The following is a 15219-nucleotide window of genomic DNA, read 5'->3' on the forward strand; positions in this document are numbered from 1 at the left end:
AAAGTGCCTGAGCAGAGCTGGCGCGGCAGCCCTCCCCTTCCCCTCCTGCCTCCAGCCGCTTCCCCCCTCGCACACACACGCATCCCTGTTTTGGGGCAAAGCCCCCAGCGGGAGCTGGGGGAAGGAGGTGAAGCTGTGACCTGAGAGCTGCCACAAGTTGTGGAGGGACCCAGCCCTCGCCTCCTGCAAGCCCAGAGCACTTCTCCTACCACCGCCGAGGCAGCACGTCGCTCCCTCCCTCCGTCCCCAAGCCCTCAAGTCTTAAGACACTTTGTTTTCCTGTTCCAAAATCTGTTTCCTTTGGTTTGTAAAGATGTTGAGGTTTTATTTTATTTTAATTTTTTTTTTGCCTTTTTTTTTTAAATGTAAGATTAATTTATACTCAGTACTGTATTTAAAGTTGTAAAAAAAAAAAAAGGAAAAAAAAAAGAAACCACCTCTCAAACAGCATTTTCTCTTTCTTTTGTGAGCTGAACAAAATGCAGAGGCCAAACCAGCTCACCGTGGGGCAGAGCGGGCTTCCTAGGGCCTCCAGTTTCGTTTTCAGGATGCTTAATTCTGAGATTGCAGAGAGAAGCAACCAAAGCTGGGTAAATCCTGGGAGCCCACGCGCAGCCCTGCCCGCGGCCGGTGGTGCCACGCTCCGCCTTCCCGCCCGTCGCCCAGCGCTCGGGCTGGGTTGAAATGACTCAGGTGTTGGGGATTTCGTCTCAAAGAGCTCCCCTTCTCCGTAGCTGCTCTGTTCCGACACCCGGCCAGAATTTCCCTGTGCTTTCATCCGATCTCCGGATTCCTCTGCTTTGAAAGGGCTTGGGACAGTCGGCGGTGTTTACACTCCCCAAAGCTGTACAAACAGTCGGCCCCTTCCCTCGTTAGTCACATCGTCTAGACAGCGGCGGTCCTTCCCTCGATCGGAAAGGCCGTTGCATTTCCCTTTCCTCCTGGCAAGGGGCACTCGGGCACGAGGCCGGGGGGAGCCAAGGCAGCCGCTGCCCCGTACCTCAATTTCGGGCCCCCCCCGCACACACACAGCACCCCTAGTGCAGCGTAGAGCCAAGCGGGGGCTTGTGCTGCAATGGTGAGCCTGAGGAGCTTGGTCTCCGGGTGTGCTCCTAGCTGTCCTTGGTGGACAAGCCTGGCACTCCCAGGTGTGCTCCTTGCTCCAGCACGGTTCATTTTGGGGTGAGGACATGTTTTCCCTGATCCTCTGAAGGGAGCTGGAGTAGGGGTGAGCTCCATCCGCCCTCGAGGATGGAAAGCACAGGCAAAATCACAGCAAGGATAATAATCACATCCCTGCTCTGACTTCCTTAGGATAACCCGGTGACAAGAAAGGTTTTTGGCGTGAGGCTTTTTTGAGCTTGAGGGCCTGTCAGGAGGGATTTTGGGGAGCGAGGGGTGCAAAGAGGGGTACAGGAAGCATGGGTGCATCAGCCTGGACCGGGTTGGGGTGGGATGAAAGACTTGGCATCCCAGGGGGCTGGCAAACTGGGGCTGGGGGTGGGAGGAAAGGCATGAAACCCCATCCGCAAGCATGCACCTCTGCTTTTAACAGCTGGAAATGAATAGGTGCCGAAAGAAGCTGCGGGCCCGGGAGCCTGGAGCTGACACCTCGGCAGCTGGCCCGGACGCCGTTTGCTCGCCGCGCCTTGGCACCCATTCAGCACGGGTCAGCGTGGGGCGCAGGCAGCTGGAGCAGCTGCTTTACATCCACCCTGCAAAGCCAAGCTCGGGAAAGAAATCCCAAAACAAGCCCCGGGAGGGCTGCAGCACGCCGCCAGAAAGCATCTCCTCCAGCTTGGCTCACTTGGTTGCTACAGGTGATCTCGGAGGAGCCCAGGGAGCCTTGGCAACTCTCCCTGCTTTAATTGCTTCGGCTGCTGCTTCACCTAAAGGCCCGGCCTCGGGATGTGTCATTCCACAGGAGGTTCAGCTTTTGTTGGAGGAAACGCATCCAGCCTTGGAGGCGGCAAGAGAAGCTTCGGCGGTGGGTCCTCCTGCGAGAGCACGGCTCCCAAAAGTATCAGGCACACAGGAGCGGGAGCTCGATGGGACATTCAAGTGTAAAAAGCAAACCTCCATGTTTTAAAGCCAGGCTTGGGGGTTTTTATCATTGAGGATCTTCCAGAGAAGTTGTGGATGCCCCATCCCTGGAAGTGTTCAAGGCCAGGCTGGATGGGGCTTCGAGCAACCTGGCCCAGTGGGAGGTGTCCCTGCCCATGGCAGGGGGGCTGGAACTAGATGATCTTTAAGGTCCCTTCAAACCCAAACCATTCTGTGATTTGCAGTGCTAAAGCCATTGTGTGGCCAAACGAAGCAAAAAATGAATTTGCAAGTGTTTCCTCACCAGGCCCAGGAAGACCCTTGACTGCTTCTTTTATTGTCACTCAGGAATACGAACTGCTTAAAGTCTCCCCCCCACCTGGCCATGGCTTGAAGGAAGAGCCTTCTTCAGCCCAGCCACGTGGCACGAAGCCCACACAGGTATTTCCCTCCCCGTGCTTGGCTTGTGCTTCCCTGGCGTAAGCCGTCCCCGCCACGGTGGCCACCCTGTCCCGCTGCCCTCCCTGCCCACGCTCCGGATGTGCCTGGGAGAGGGCTTGGTGGGAGCCGTTGCCATCCCGTGGGACCCCGGGGTTGGGATGGGAATGTGTCAGAGGGTGGCCCCATCTTGCTGTCCATGCACCAGTGCCTGGTGGGCCCTGGGGGCGGAGAAGCTGGCTGTGCCAAGGGAAAAGCCGTGTACAAAGAGGGAGGAAAATATGAAGGATTAAAAGCTATTTAAGAAAAAAAAAACCCCAAACCCAAAATGCCCTTGCCCGAGCGTGCAGCTGTTCCCCGCTCGCCTTCATGTAAACCGTGACCAAACGACGCTGCCCCTCCCCGAGCCATGATCTGCCCGTGACCAACGGAACTTCTTGCAGCCTTGGGAATCTCCCATCTTAAAAGACATTGGGAGGAAGCCAGGCAGCCTCGGCTGTTTTCGGCTTTCATCACAGGGCTAAAGGACCAACAGACACCCCCCCCCAAAAAAAATGAGCAAGAAGAAGGCAGGAAGTGGAGGGAACCCCAGACCTTGGGGCCTCCCTGCAGGCAGTGCAGGCACTGGGTTAAGGTGCGAGCCCCACTCGCAGTGGTGGGTCTGTGGGGCTCTGGGCAGAGGAGCCAGGGGGGCGAAGAGACCAAAATATACAATTATGGCAGGGCTCACCTACCATTTTTCCTCCCCCAGCCGGGCAGATACCAAACAGCCCTTGGGTTCGCAGCAAAGGCCATGGGGAAGCCCGGAGGAAAGTAACCTCGAGGGAAATGACCCCCTTGTAATTACTAACTCAATAAAAGAAGCTGTTTGGAAGCGATTAAGCAGAAACCCAAACACAGCGGGGACCCGGGCAGCGGGGAGGTTTGTGGCTTGACAGTCAATGACGCACGTTTCAAAATGTTTGCTGTGATTTATTTTTTTTTCGCGCATGCTGCAAAAATAACGGACGGATGGTGCAGAGATGCTGGGCAAGCAGCTCCACTGCAGGTCTTGCCCCAGCAGCTTTGGAAAGTCCCAAGTTCCCAAATGCCCCAACCTTTGGCCCTGGCCACCGCTGGCCGATGCAGTCAGTGAAGGCAAGCTCTGTCCTCCAGGAGCTCTGCTCTGGTGTTTTCCACACGAGGACAAACTATTTTTCAGGATGAATCCCGACACAGACCTGGGGAGGAGCAGAGGGGAAGGTGTTAGCTACTGCTGGTCCCTGCAGCCCAGAGCCGGCTGCGAGCGATGGCGTCGGAGACAAAAGCAGATGGCATCAGCGCAGGAAAAGGTTTGATGAATGAACCAAGGTGCGTTCTGAGAGAGAAGCCCTTATTCAGACCTGTGTGCCTGGTCTCAGCTCGCGGCCGGCCGGAGGGCTCTGGATGTCCCAGAGGGGATCTTCTCCCCCAGCAACGTCAGGCTTCACTCCATGAAGGTCCAGCACATGGATGGCCCAGCATACACGCATGGGGTCATATGTGAACCACACCACCCACCCACACGAGCGCTTTGGCTGCCCAAATTGGGCAGGGGGCTGTAAGGGGGCACTCGGCAGCGCCCATGGCAGGCGGGATACTCTCTCTCCCCTCCATCGGGACAGGGCCGGGGTCCCCCAGCGCAGGCAGGGCTGCACAGGGGACAACAGAGCTCAGCCAGGCGTGCGCAGCCGGGTGCGGAAGAGGTCCCGGGGATGGGCACGTCCATGGAGGGGATTTCACCACTCCCCAGGGTGAAATCTGGGGATTTGACCTCGGCTGGGGATGCCAGCAGGCTCCATGGATGTCAGCGGGTTGGCGGGGCACTCAGGAGAGCTGGCATCTGGGACACTGTCTGCCCCTAGAAAGGAGGGCAGGGAGGTTTGCCATGACCCGACACACGCTGGCTTGATGTCTGTGAGGAAAAGCCTCAGGAGGTGCCTGCGTTTCTGCGAGGTGCCCGCAGTGCCCCAAGCCCTGGGCTGGCTGCGCCTGTCCCAGGAAAGCAGGACGGGGACCAACCACCCCCCTCCCGCGCCGGTGTGGCCCCGGGAGGGCATCTCTCGGGACAGGGCGGGGCTCTGCAAAGGGTCCTGCACCTTTAAAGCCCGCAGAGGTGTTATTTAGGTGGAAAAAGCGTTTCACCGTGATGATGGAAATTGTTTGTAGTTCACTAATGGACTGAGGAGAGAGAAAAAGAGAGAGAGAGAGAGAGAGAGAGAAAAGACCTTCCTTCCCTCTGACAGGTTCAGGAATTTTTTCCGCTAATCAAGAAGAAAAACAAAATGCTTGTGCGGGGAGGGCGAGGGGAGGAAAAGGGGGGTCTCCCTGGTGTCCCATAAACCCGGTGGCCGTGGACAAAACACCAGGATGGCAGCGTAGCCTTGCCCTGGAAAGTTTGAGGCAGCACTGGCCGGCGGAGCGAAGGGGGAGCGCACGTTTCGCTTGCGGGGGACCCCGCTTTGGGGCATCCCAGGCTGGGCGAGGGGCAGCTCCCTCCCAGCAGGATGCACAAACCCAGAGGAGGCTCTTGGTCTGCAAAGGGCAGGGCCAGCACCTGCTGCGGCCAGGTGGGTGGCCAGTGGGTGGCCAGTGGGGCAGGTTTGTCCCCAGGGAGGGATGGGGGAGGCTCTGCTTGTCAGAGCATCCCACCGGCTTTGTCATCCTGTCATTTTCCTGGGGCCGCTGCAGATGAACTGTGGCGTGACTGTTGTAAAAGGATTGAAATGGACCCTCTTTGCGTTCAGGTTTGGCTGGGACGAGGCTCTCCCGGCCCCGCTGAGGCTGGTGTGAACAGCCCAGTAATCGAATAAAGCATTTTCCCACCCCGGCCGCCTTCAAGTGCATTAAATGAAACAGAAAGGAGCAGCTGAACAGGATTTGCGGTTTTTCCCCATGATACATATTTTCCCTTTTCCATGGATAGTCCCACTGGGTATGCTGCGACCTATTGTACTTATTTATTTACTCAGGTTTTGTAGATGGTTTCAAAGCTCATGGCCAGGAAGGAGCAACCAGATGCTGCTACCGTGTGGGATAGAAAACTTGCCCCAGTTTCCCGCTCTGAACACAGATGCAGAGCCAGGTGCAGTCCCCAAACCCAGAGCCAAACCCCGTTTCTTCCCTTCCCTCCCTGCTCTAACCCAGCCATTAGAAAGTCGGATATTTGATTGCAAGTTCATCCTGTGTGGTTTTTTCCCAAGAAAGAGGTTATCTGGTTGGAGTGGTTTGGGTTAAGGAGCTGCTTCTCCTTTTGGAGAGAGGGCCGCGTTGGGTGGATGGGTGTAGGAGAAGCCCTGGGAGCCCGGAGGCTTCCCCACTGCCATGGGGAGGGAGAGCAGGGGCCAATCCACCACCAGCCCCTGATGAAGGCCAGCCAGCAACAGAGGATTTTTGCCAGCTGGAAAACATGAATATTTATGAACCTGGATTAAAAAAAAACCACGCAACCAAATCTCTAAGGAATCTGGATGCATGTGAACACCCATCCGGGAAGCAGAGGCCCTGGGGCCGCAAACGCTGGGAGCTGGCAGGGTGCTGCGGTGCCCACTGCCCTGCTTCACCTGCGCTCTGGGTGCAGCCGGAGAAGGATGTCATCGCTGCTGGCAGCGTCCCTGGCATTTGGGGTGCTCGTGGCCACAAAACCAAAGCGTCACAAGCTTGACAGGCAGCCACCTTACACCTCCCAGCCTGCGGTCCCGTTCTTGGGTCACAACAGTTGAGTGCGGCAGACACAGCCATTTTAGTCAGGCAGGACACAAACACCAGGGTCTGGAGGGGACCTGGCGCGGTTGGGTTTTTCAGAAGCAGGAACATGTACGTGTAGGTGACTCTACCTGCACAACCAGGACCAGAAGCACCCAGCTGTGTCTACAGCATCCAGGAAAGCTGCTCCACTGCAAGCTCCCCACCTGTGTTCGATGGGCTGGTGGGTCCCCTTGGAGACCAGGACATGACAACTTCCCTACCAGGCCTCCTGCTGAGCGGGATAAGGCAGGTGGGCCCTGAACCTCAGGTGTGATGAGTCCTTATTGAATTTTAATGGAGGGAAATAAGAGCCTGATGAGACCGGGATGTCTACACTCAACTGGAGCTGGTACATCTGTGACTTGCTGCAGGCGAAGGCAGGGGTGGAAGCGGTCACTGGAGTTCTTGAATTTGGGACACCAACAAGCTCTGCTGCTCCCCAGGGCTGGTAGGACCTGGCTCCCTGGGGTATGTGTCACTGGATGGGAGAGGTCACAGTGCCAGGTGCTGGCAGTATCAGAGGCTCTCTGGGTATGGGTGTCTGCATCTCAGGTCTCCATCACTCGTATGGGGCGGCAATAGTTCCCATCCACAGGTTTGAAAATGGACCTGAGACGTTTGTGTGGAGCTGCAAGAACCAGCTACTGGGAGACAGAGTGAACTTGTAAAGGAGTAGGAGGGTGAAGCTAAGCCTGAGAAAGGCAGGGGCTGCTTTTTGGGAGCTTTTTCTTTCACTCCTTTCCACCCCTCACCCAAAGACCCCTTCCACTTGCCAGGAAACTTGGTCGGGGCAAGCATTTTGCCACCTGGCTTAAGCACGCACCAGTCAAGGAAACAATTCTGCAATTGAAAGAGGAAATCTCGGTCCCGGCTATTTCCAACCTCTATTGTTTGTTACTCAACTCATGCATTACACAGACCAGTAAGCAAAGCAGCAAGATTGCAACACTATGCATGTGCTTTCAGACATTTAATTTTAGCATTGCAAGAAGGATTTGTGGTATCGAGAAAGCCCAGTTCTAAGGAAAGAGGAAACCTGTGATTCTGACACTTGATTTTGACCATAAAAGGAAGCAGATCATTTGGGTGACCTAACAGGTTTAGTCATTCAGGCTGCAATCCCTCTGGGAGTCCAACAAATCTCTGCTGGGGTTTTCCCATTCACAAGGACCTGGGTTGCTTGGGAGCCCTGATCAGGGCTGAAGTCCTTGAGCGACCGGAGCTTTGTTCCTCAGATTAAGCTCCTCATCTTTGGACCTTTGCTCTGGGCAGCACGGGACTCACACACACCCATTCCCAAGCAATCTCAGTCAGGGACAGGCTTTGCCAGCGCGTGTCAGACCTTGATGCTGTTTCTTCTATGGACCCTGGGTCATTACATGTGTTTATAAGGTGCTGGTCAACATGTCGTTCAAAATCTTCCCACCTTTCCCCGATACCAGGGCCCTCCTCGGCTGCACATGTAAAAGGCGGTTTGAAAAGGAGGTGAATTGAAGGAACTTAGGAGCAAATGGAGCTCCTCCTGGAGCTCCTGCACAGCACTAGGGACTGAGTTCAAAGTTGCAGAAGCCCCTTTTGCCTTGTCCTGCACCGAGTGCTCTTCTGCAGCGTGGCTTAGTCCCCTTCCATTGGGGGGTTAAAAGGACCTCTGCGCTGTGAAGAAAATTGGGACTGATGCGTGGCAGCTCCTCTCTGCAGAGACAGGCCCCGAGACAGGGAGGACCTGTCTCCACGTGGGGTGAAGGCAGCTCATCTGGTGTTGACTGCAGTCCCGCAGATACCCCGACCCTTGTTGCACAGGGGATTCCCCCCGCCAGAAATACACCAAAGAAACACACAAATCTAACAAAATAGCAGTGGCTTAGCGGTAAGACCCACACCCCCCCCAAATAGACCAACCCTAAACAAACCCCAGACCTCACCAGTTCCTCGCCCCGGCGCTGCCAGGGCGAAGGCGGTGGGCACTGGGATGAGGTTGGGATCCCTGCTGCACACCCAGTCGTGGGATGCACCAGCACCCAGTCTGTCCCAATTTTCTCCCCACTGGCTGCAGGGGGGGCTATCGCCGGGCCTGCCCAGGCCCCAGGGACACAACTGCACTGGCTGCTTCCTAAAATGCAGAAGCACTCCTGGGTTTGGGTTTGGTTTGGTGTTTTTTTTGAAATCTTGCAGATATAACATGCTTTCAATTCCTCAAAAACGGGGTTCTGCATGTGACCAGAGGCACCATCCTCTTTCCTCCCCATCCCTTCCCCTTCCACCAGCACATGTGTCTGCAGCTGGTGATGGGAGCCGGGGAGTCTCCTTCTCCTTCTTTTTAGCTGTCCACGGGGCTGCGACGTGCGCCCGTTTCATTGAGAAAGTTACCAAACGCCGGCAGGTTGTGAAAGGGGAAAGAGGGAAGCTGGAGAAGGCAGAACAGGGGTGTGTTTGAAAGAAAGAAAGAAATCTTTCTTTTCCCGAGTACCTGGTTATGCAAGAACCCAAGGATCTTGGTTTGACCGTGAGAAAAAAAACATCATGACAAAGTGCTGGCCAAGGGTCAGTGTTGGCCCTGTTTGGTTTGTCGTGTCGATGAAAAAAAGGTGGGGGCGGGGGGAGAAAGAAAGAAAAGAGCTCTTCTTGCTGCAGCAATTGAAATTGGACTAGAGATCCCATCTCATGGCTGCAAGGGTGGAAGGGCTGGGAGCGGGTCCAGGCAGCTGGCTGAGGGGAACCCTTGGGCTCTGTGCTTTTTTGGGGGGGTAAAGCAGGGCTGTGGGTGCTTTCCTCCATCCCTGAGAGCTGAAGCATGCCAACAGAAGGAGGGTGTCCCCTGGGATCCTCCATCACCGTGATGGTTCCCGACGGCAGCTCAGGAGCAGGGGAAGTGCCAATCATCCTTCGCTTCCCTGGACCCAGTGAGAAGCTCAGTCTGGCTGATGGGTTGGAGATTGTGGAAAAGGAAGGGGCTGGAGAAACGTGCTTACTGAGAGCTAAATTCAACTGCGCAGACCAGGGTAACTTCTACTCCCATATATCCCTGTCCTCCCCGTGCACAACCCCCCCGTGGGGAAGAGAGCGGGGCTTCCTCATCCAGTGAAACCCTGGACTGTGAGACCTGAGCGCGAAGTCCTTGCAGTGTGTCTTTGCCGGTTGGCCGTGGTGTTCGAGGGCAGGACATGTGGACTTGGCAAGGCTCCGCAGCCTTTCATCCTGCAGCAGGTGCCCCCGAGCCCCCCAGTGTGGGTTCACGCCAGCGCGTCCTGCTGCAGAGCCGGAGCGTGGGGGCAGTGCCAGAGAAGACGCTCCAGGGATACAACTGGGAAGGTCAAAATGTTGGACAGGTGCCGGAAAAAAGGCCACGACAGCCAGGGAAAGTGGAGACGCCAAGGGGCCGGGTTGCTTTCATCTAGGGACCTGGTGGCCACGGGGGGCTGGTCCAAGCTGACCCCTCGCCCTGATGCTGTGGCTGAGCTCACTGGGGAGACGGCGATGGAGGCGAAGCATGGGTGCGCAGGTGGCCGGAGTGGCCACCCGTGGGTGCCCTGTCCCCCCCGCTGGGCTGTTTTGCAGTTACCGGCCAAGGCAGGAATGCCAGGAATGTGAAATCCCGGCACGCTGCCCTGTCGTCTGCTCCCCCCCCCGGGCTGCCCCCCACATCTCCGGCCCGTTGCAAGAACAGGATATTCACCCGAGCGACACACACTCACACACGTCTTGTTATCAGGAAAAAACACTCAGTCAGCGTCTGGAATGGGCTCTGATTAACCGTGTGGCCACCAGGCCTTCCTCGTGGGGCCGGGGGGGCAAAATGCCCCCTGGTCGTGACAGGGTACGGGCAGGAGGGTGGCAGCAGGTTGGAGCCACCGGGGGGGGCTGGAGGTGGGCATCGAGTGCTGGCACAGCCCTGCCATCGCCCAGCGGTCCCTCATCCCCTGCTCTCCCCACTGGCAGAGCTGCAGGGCAGCGGGACGAGCCTCTACAGAGGGGACCATCCAGCCCCATGGTGGGGGTTGTCCCCCTCCTCGCCGTGGTGAAGCCGGGACCCTCAAGCCGAGTGGTGGCACCAGCCCTGTCTCCCCACATCAGCCGCCCTGAGTCATGTCAACACGTCCCCCTGCTTCCAGCGCGGGCTCAGCAAAGACGTCCTGTCTCAGGTAAACAGGATCTCGCCGCGCTGCGTGACCTTGTTTACCTTCCCCGAAAGAATTTGGCTGGAATTTTTTTTTATGATTTTTTTTTTCTTCCTAAGGGCTGGTGAGTCACCCCGTAGCAATGCGCGCTGCCTTTCCACACTGACTCACCCCCGCTGCCCGCTCTCCTGCCTCTCCCTCCTGCCCCCTCTCCCCCGCTCCCTGGGCTCCAGGGAAGGCGAGAAGCCCTCGCTCACCCAATGATGCAACCCACAGGCTGGTGGCGGTGGCCATGGCCATGGCCGTGGCGGTGGCGTCGGCGGTGGCGTCTCTGCCACAGGAAACACGGCCGAGCGTTCGGGCAGCCCCTGTGCCAAAACACAGGAAGAGCGCCGAGAAATTACCCCGTGCATTGTCAACTCCAAAAAACACCAAAGAAAACAAAACAAAGCAAACCCCCCCCCCAAAAAAAAAAAAAAAAATTGGCCTCACTAGAACAATTGCCCAGAAGAAAAGAAAAGAGAAAAAAAAAAAAAAAAAAGAGGCCAATCGACCTGGCCCAGCGCCAGGACCCTTGTTTTCCTTTCCCAACACAATGCACGTTAAATAATATTTCCTTCTCGCAACAAGGCCCTCCTGGGCCGGTTTTTGTTTTTCTCCCCCGCCGCTCGGGGGTCGGTCAGCGCGGATGGCTCCTGTCACGGCACCGTCGGCATTTCGGGGCTGCTGCTCATCCCCGCTGCCGTGGATCGCCCGTTCCCAGGGCCACAGAGGAGCGAGGGCCACCTGCCGTCCCCCGGCTTTCCTGTGGGGAGCGGGGGGCTCTTTGGTGCTTCTCCCAGCCTCTCCCACCCACCGGAGTGATCCAGGCTTAGCCTTTGCAGGATAATATCTCCTCGAGGTAAGCCAGGTAGCCATCCCAAGCCACTGCCATGTAGCCAAACCCAAGCTGTGAAGACATCCATGCAAGCTAATCACGGCGGTGATATCATATACGTCAACTTATTGCCAGATTAAAAAAACCCCACAGAATAACAAAACAATATACATCACGCGTGGGATGAACGGTTTCATGACATTTCTGGCCAGGCTTCCAGGCTGGGATGAGGGGAACCCCTGTTACTTGCACCTTGGGTCTTCGGTTCCCATGTGGCTCGTGCTCAGCTGTCTTTTCTTCGTGATTTCTCTTCCCGGTGACAGTGTCACTGGCACCCAACCGACTGTATTTAAATGTCTGCGTTGCGGAGGAATCCAAGTAAAACTGCTTTTGTTTATTCTAACTTCTTTCCTGAGAAATCTAGCATCTGAGACACCACGCCTCTTGTTCGTTGGCAGTGTCAATCAGCCGTCTTCACAGAGCTGATCAGGTCCGCATCTCTTTGAGGATTATTGGGATTTGTGATTCAATAGCAGGTGCAAGAAAGAAAGGAGCTGCCCTTTTACAAATCAAAATGGGGCCTTTGGACATAAAATGGCATTACTTCAGCTGTCTATGTGTCTCCCCAGATTTTTACTTTCTTATGTGAGGACACAGGCTGCTGGGCAAAATGGACCCAGCAGTTCTTGGGTGCTCACAGACACGGCACACCTCCGTTACCGACAAGGTTCAGTGCTCAGCCAACAGCGTGCACAGCTGGCCGGCCTTGTCCTGGCACCAGAAAAGAGGGACAGACTCTGCAGTGGAGGAGCAGATGGCAGATGTAGGTAGGCATTTGACGTACGTGTCCACTGACGCCCTAAATTGAGCAAACTCGTTTGTTTCAGGGATTGACCTTGTGCGCTGACATTCCTGAGGCAATCCAGAAAAGCCAGATCCAAGGTCCCACCTACCTGCATTGTCTGGGCTCAAACGCCAGATCCTGCCTCCGGGTGATGGATTCGTGTTCTGGGTAATAATAAATGCTTTGTGAAGGTGACGTCTTCTTGGCACTGTTTTGGTCTGTTCTTCTCCCACCCAGAAGACAAGCCTGTCCCCCTGCTACAGGCTGTACACGGTCAGTCACTCATCTGTCAGGGTAACCTCTTGGTCAATGAAAGCTGGTTTCTGAGCAAACTTTAGCCATGTCAAAGAGGTTTTGGAGATGGATTAGTGGGAGGTCATTAGGAAGGAAACTGGGGCAGAGCTGGGATGCAGCACCCAGCCCCGCAGAAGTGTTTGTTCTTCCCCTGTGCTCGCAGTGCCCTCCATGCGTACCCAAACCCATCCATGTGTGGTGGTAACTCCGGTCACTCACCGAGGCAGAGAAACCTTCTTGGCCAACAGTGGGATTCACCTCGCAGCAGACACCTAAACATTGGCTCTGAAGTCTCAGCCATCTGTCTCAGCTCCCTCGACAGTCAACAGAGTGAAAAGGGCAAGTCCAGCAAGTAACTTAATTCCCTGGCTTAATTTTTTGAAGGTTGGGATGACTCACGCTGTGGCAGTGCTCAACGCTCTCCTTTGTCTAGAGAAAGAGACAAGGGTTTGTCTCTTGCTAGTGTTCGACTGCTTCATTTTCAGTCAGCTCAATTTAAGGTGCTTAATTTTTAGCTGGCAAACACCAAGCACAGTGAATCCCACCTCAGGAGAACAATGTGCCAGTGTATGACAAGCAGCAGCAAGTCCAGGAACACAGCTCCTGTCTTGATTTATGTAACGACTACAGTTAGTGTTAAAATTTGATCATGGGAACCACTGCCTCAGCAAAATCTGGCTTGCTTGACATGCAGAGCATGCCTCGTCCTCCAACAGCGTTGTCAAAGAATATGTCCCTCGGGGACCTTGAAACATGTAGGAAAGAGTTGCTGGGGCGAGCAACTTGCTTCTGAGCGTGGGGTTTTCCCTGGATCTGGCAAGGCACTTGTTTTTATCAGCTGCCAAACCTTTGGCAATTCACCAGCTCCTGATAACACAAGTAAAAACCTGGGATAGCCAAACCCAAAGATTTGGCCCAGATTACTGTGTCTATGGGTCCTCACACCTGGTGGGAGCAACCAGGTTGACCATGTTTGCCTCTATGTCCGGGTCATCCCCTGGGAACAGGTCTCAGGGATGGAGGGTGGCACTGCCCAGCAGATCTCCTTCCCGCCGGTGAGAACTTGGTGGAAACTTTTATCCGGCAAAATGTTTGTTTCTCGGCCTCCTCTGCTAAGGGAGCGGGTGCTGGAGGTTGTTTGGCTAGCTGATTAAACAAATCCCAGCACCTCCTGCCAGACCAGGTGAAGTCAAGCCTTTTCAGCTGCCTTGTCCCTATGAGCCCATCAAGCAGCATTCAGCAGCTGAGTTCCTGCTGAATATTCAGCTCTGAGGGACAGAATGTTGTTCTGGTCACAGCCCTAATGACAACCACAAGTTCAGCTTTGAAATGGCTCTTGGAAACGCCGCACAACTAGGATAAAGAAAGGGGAATACTCATGTCAGGATAGGCCAGGTTGTCTCAATATTGCCGTGAACACGCTCTTCAAACCATTTTTAATGGTCTTCAGGACTCAGGCTTGGAGGCCTGTGCAGATAAGTGGTGGGCTTTGCTGGTCGTGGAACATCTCGCACGTTGAAAGCTGTGTCAGTGTCCTGTCAACTCACCAGGCTGAGGTATGTTCAAGGTGACTATCAGAACGATCACTTCCCACAGCAACCCGTCACAGGGAATATGTGCTCTTTCAACTGGGAAAGTCCATCTCTAGCTCTATTTTCTCCCCCACTTGCACCCCATTTGTGGCTCCTCTGCTAACTACAATGGCAAAGTCCAGCAAGATCCCATTTTGGTTACGGAGGCAGGTACACATCTGGGATATGTGACGAAAACCCTCCAAGCTGATCTGTATCACAGAAAGGGGGAAGCAATAGTGGTGACCTCAGCCACGGCTTAGCGATTAAAAGTCATGTGAGTATTTTTAAAATGAGACGTAAGACACTACCCCATTTAGTTGGTATTTCCCAGGTCTCTCCACTCAGGTATAAACCTCCTACAGATGATGCCAACCCTACACTGAATGAAAGATTGCTAGTTCAATGATCCACCAAGTATGACCCATCGCTGCCCTCACCTTCTGTGAACAAAGGTGTTACCGGAGATACATTTTTACATTCCTCATGCAATATGCGGCCTTACTTAGTGTTTCCATTACCGTTTCTCTTGTACATCCCCTTTTAACAAACTGCCTACTCCCAAAACCACTGGCCATGGTCATATGGAGCTGCAGCAGAGTGCTTTGGGATGAGGCACATCCATAGTGACAGCTTTACGGTGACATCTATAATGTTGATTGTCTATTTTTCCTCATGTTTAAATTATTTACGTGGTTATGCTATAAAATAGTTCTATTGATTGGCAACCTTCTCTGCATGAACTTCTAGGTGTTATGACGACCAGTGACTCTACAGACTCCTGCATCTTTTAGGGGGTTCAATTACCCTTTTGACCAAATTCTACCAAGAATCGTCTTTCTCTCGGGTTTTGCAAGTAGACGGTGCTGTATCCGTCAATCAGATTTCCTCAGCAACAAATCTAACTATGCTGCAATTTCAGGCTCTTCTAAGAAAACTTTCTGAAATGCAGTCTAAGGCTGTATGATTTCGGATGGGAAGCGTAACTGCCTACTGAGAAAAATGGGAACATACGCTCCATTTTAAGCCCATTACAGAAAGGAATTACTTAGAGTCACGCGGACGCAAAGCTAATATCATCCTCTAGATAGTAACTGCTGCATCTAGTACTGCTCAGCAATGTGCAGAAATAGAAGTGGCCAGAAATCCACACAGACAAAAGCCAAGGTTTTTTTTTTCTGATGTCATTTGGGCACCCAGACGTGGCTGCTGAGCTGCGAATATCCCGTCGGCCTGACTGTGTCCCGGCGCTCCCTCGGCGCCCCAGTTCTC

Source organism: Larus michahellis, chromosome 1 (assembly GCF_964199755.1).
Source record: "Larus michahellis chromosome 1, bLarMic1.1, whole genome shotgun sequence".
NCBI classification, from domain to species: domain Eukaryota; kingdom Metazoa; phylum Chordata; class Aves; order Charadriiformes; family Laridae; genus Larus; species Larus michahellis.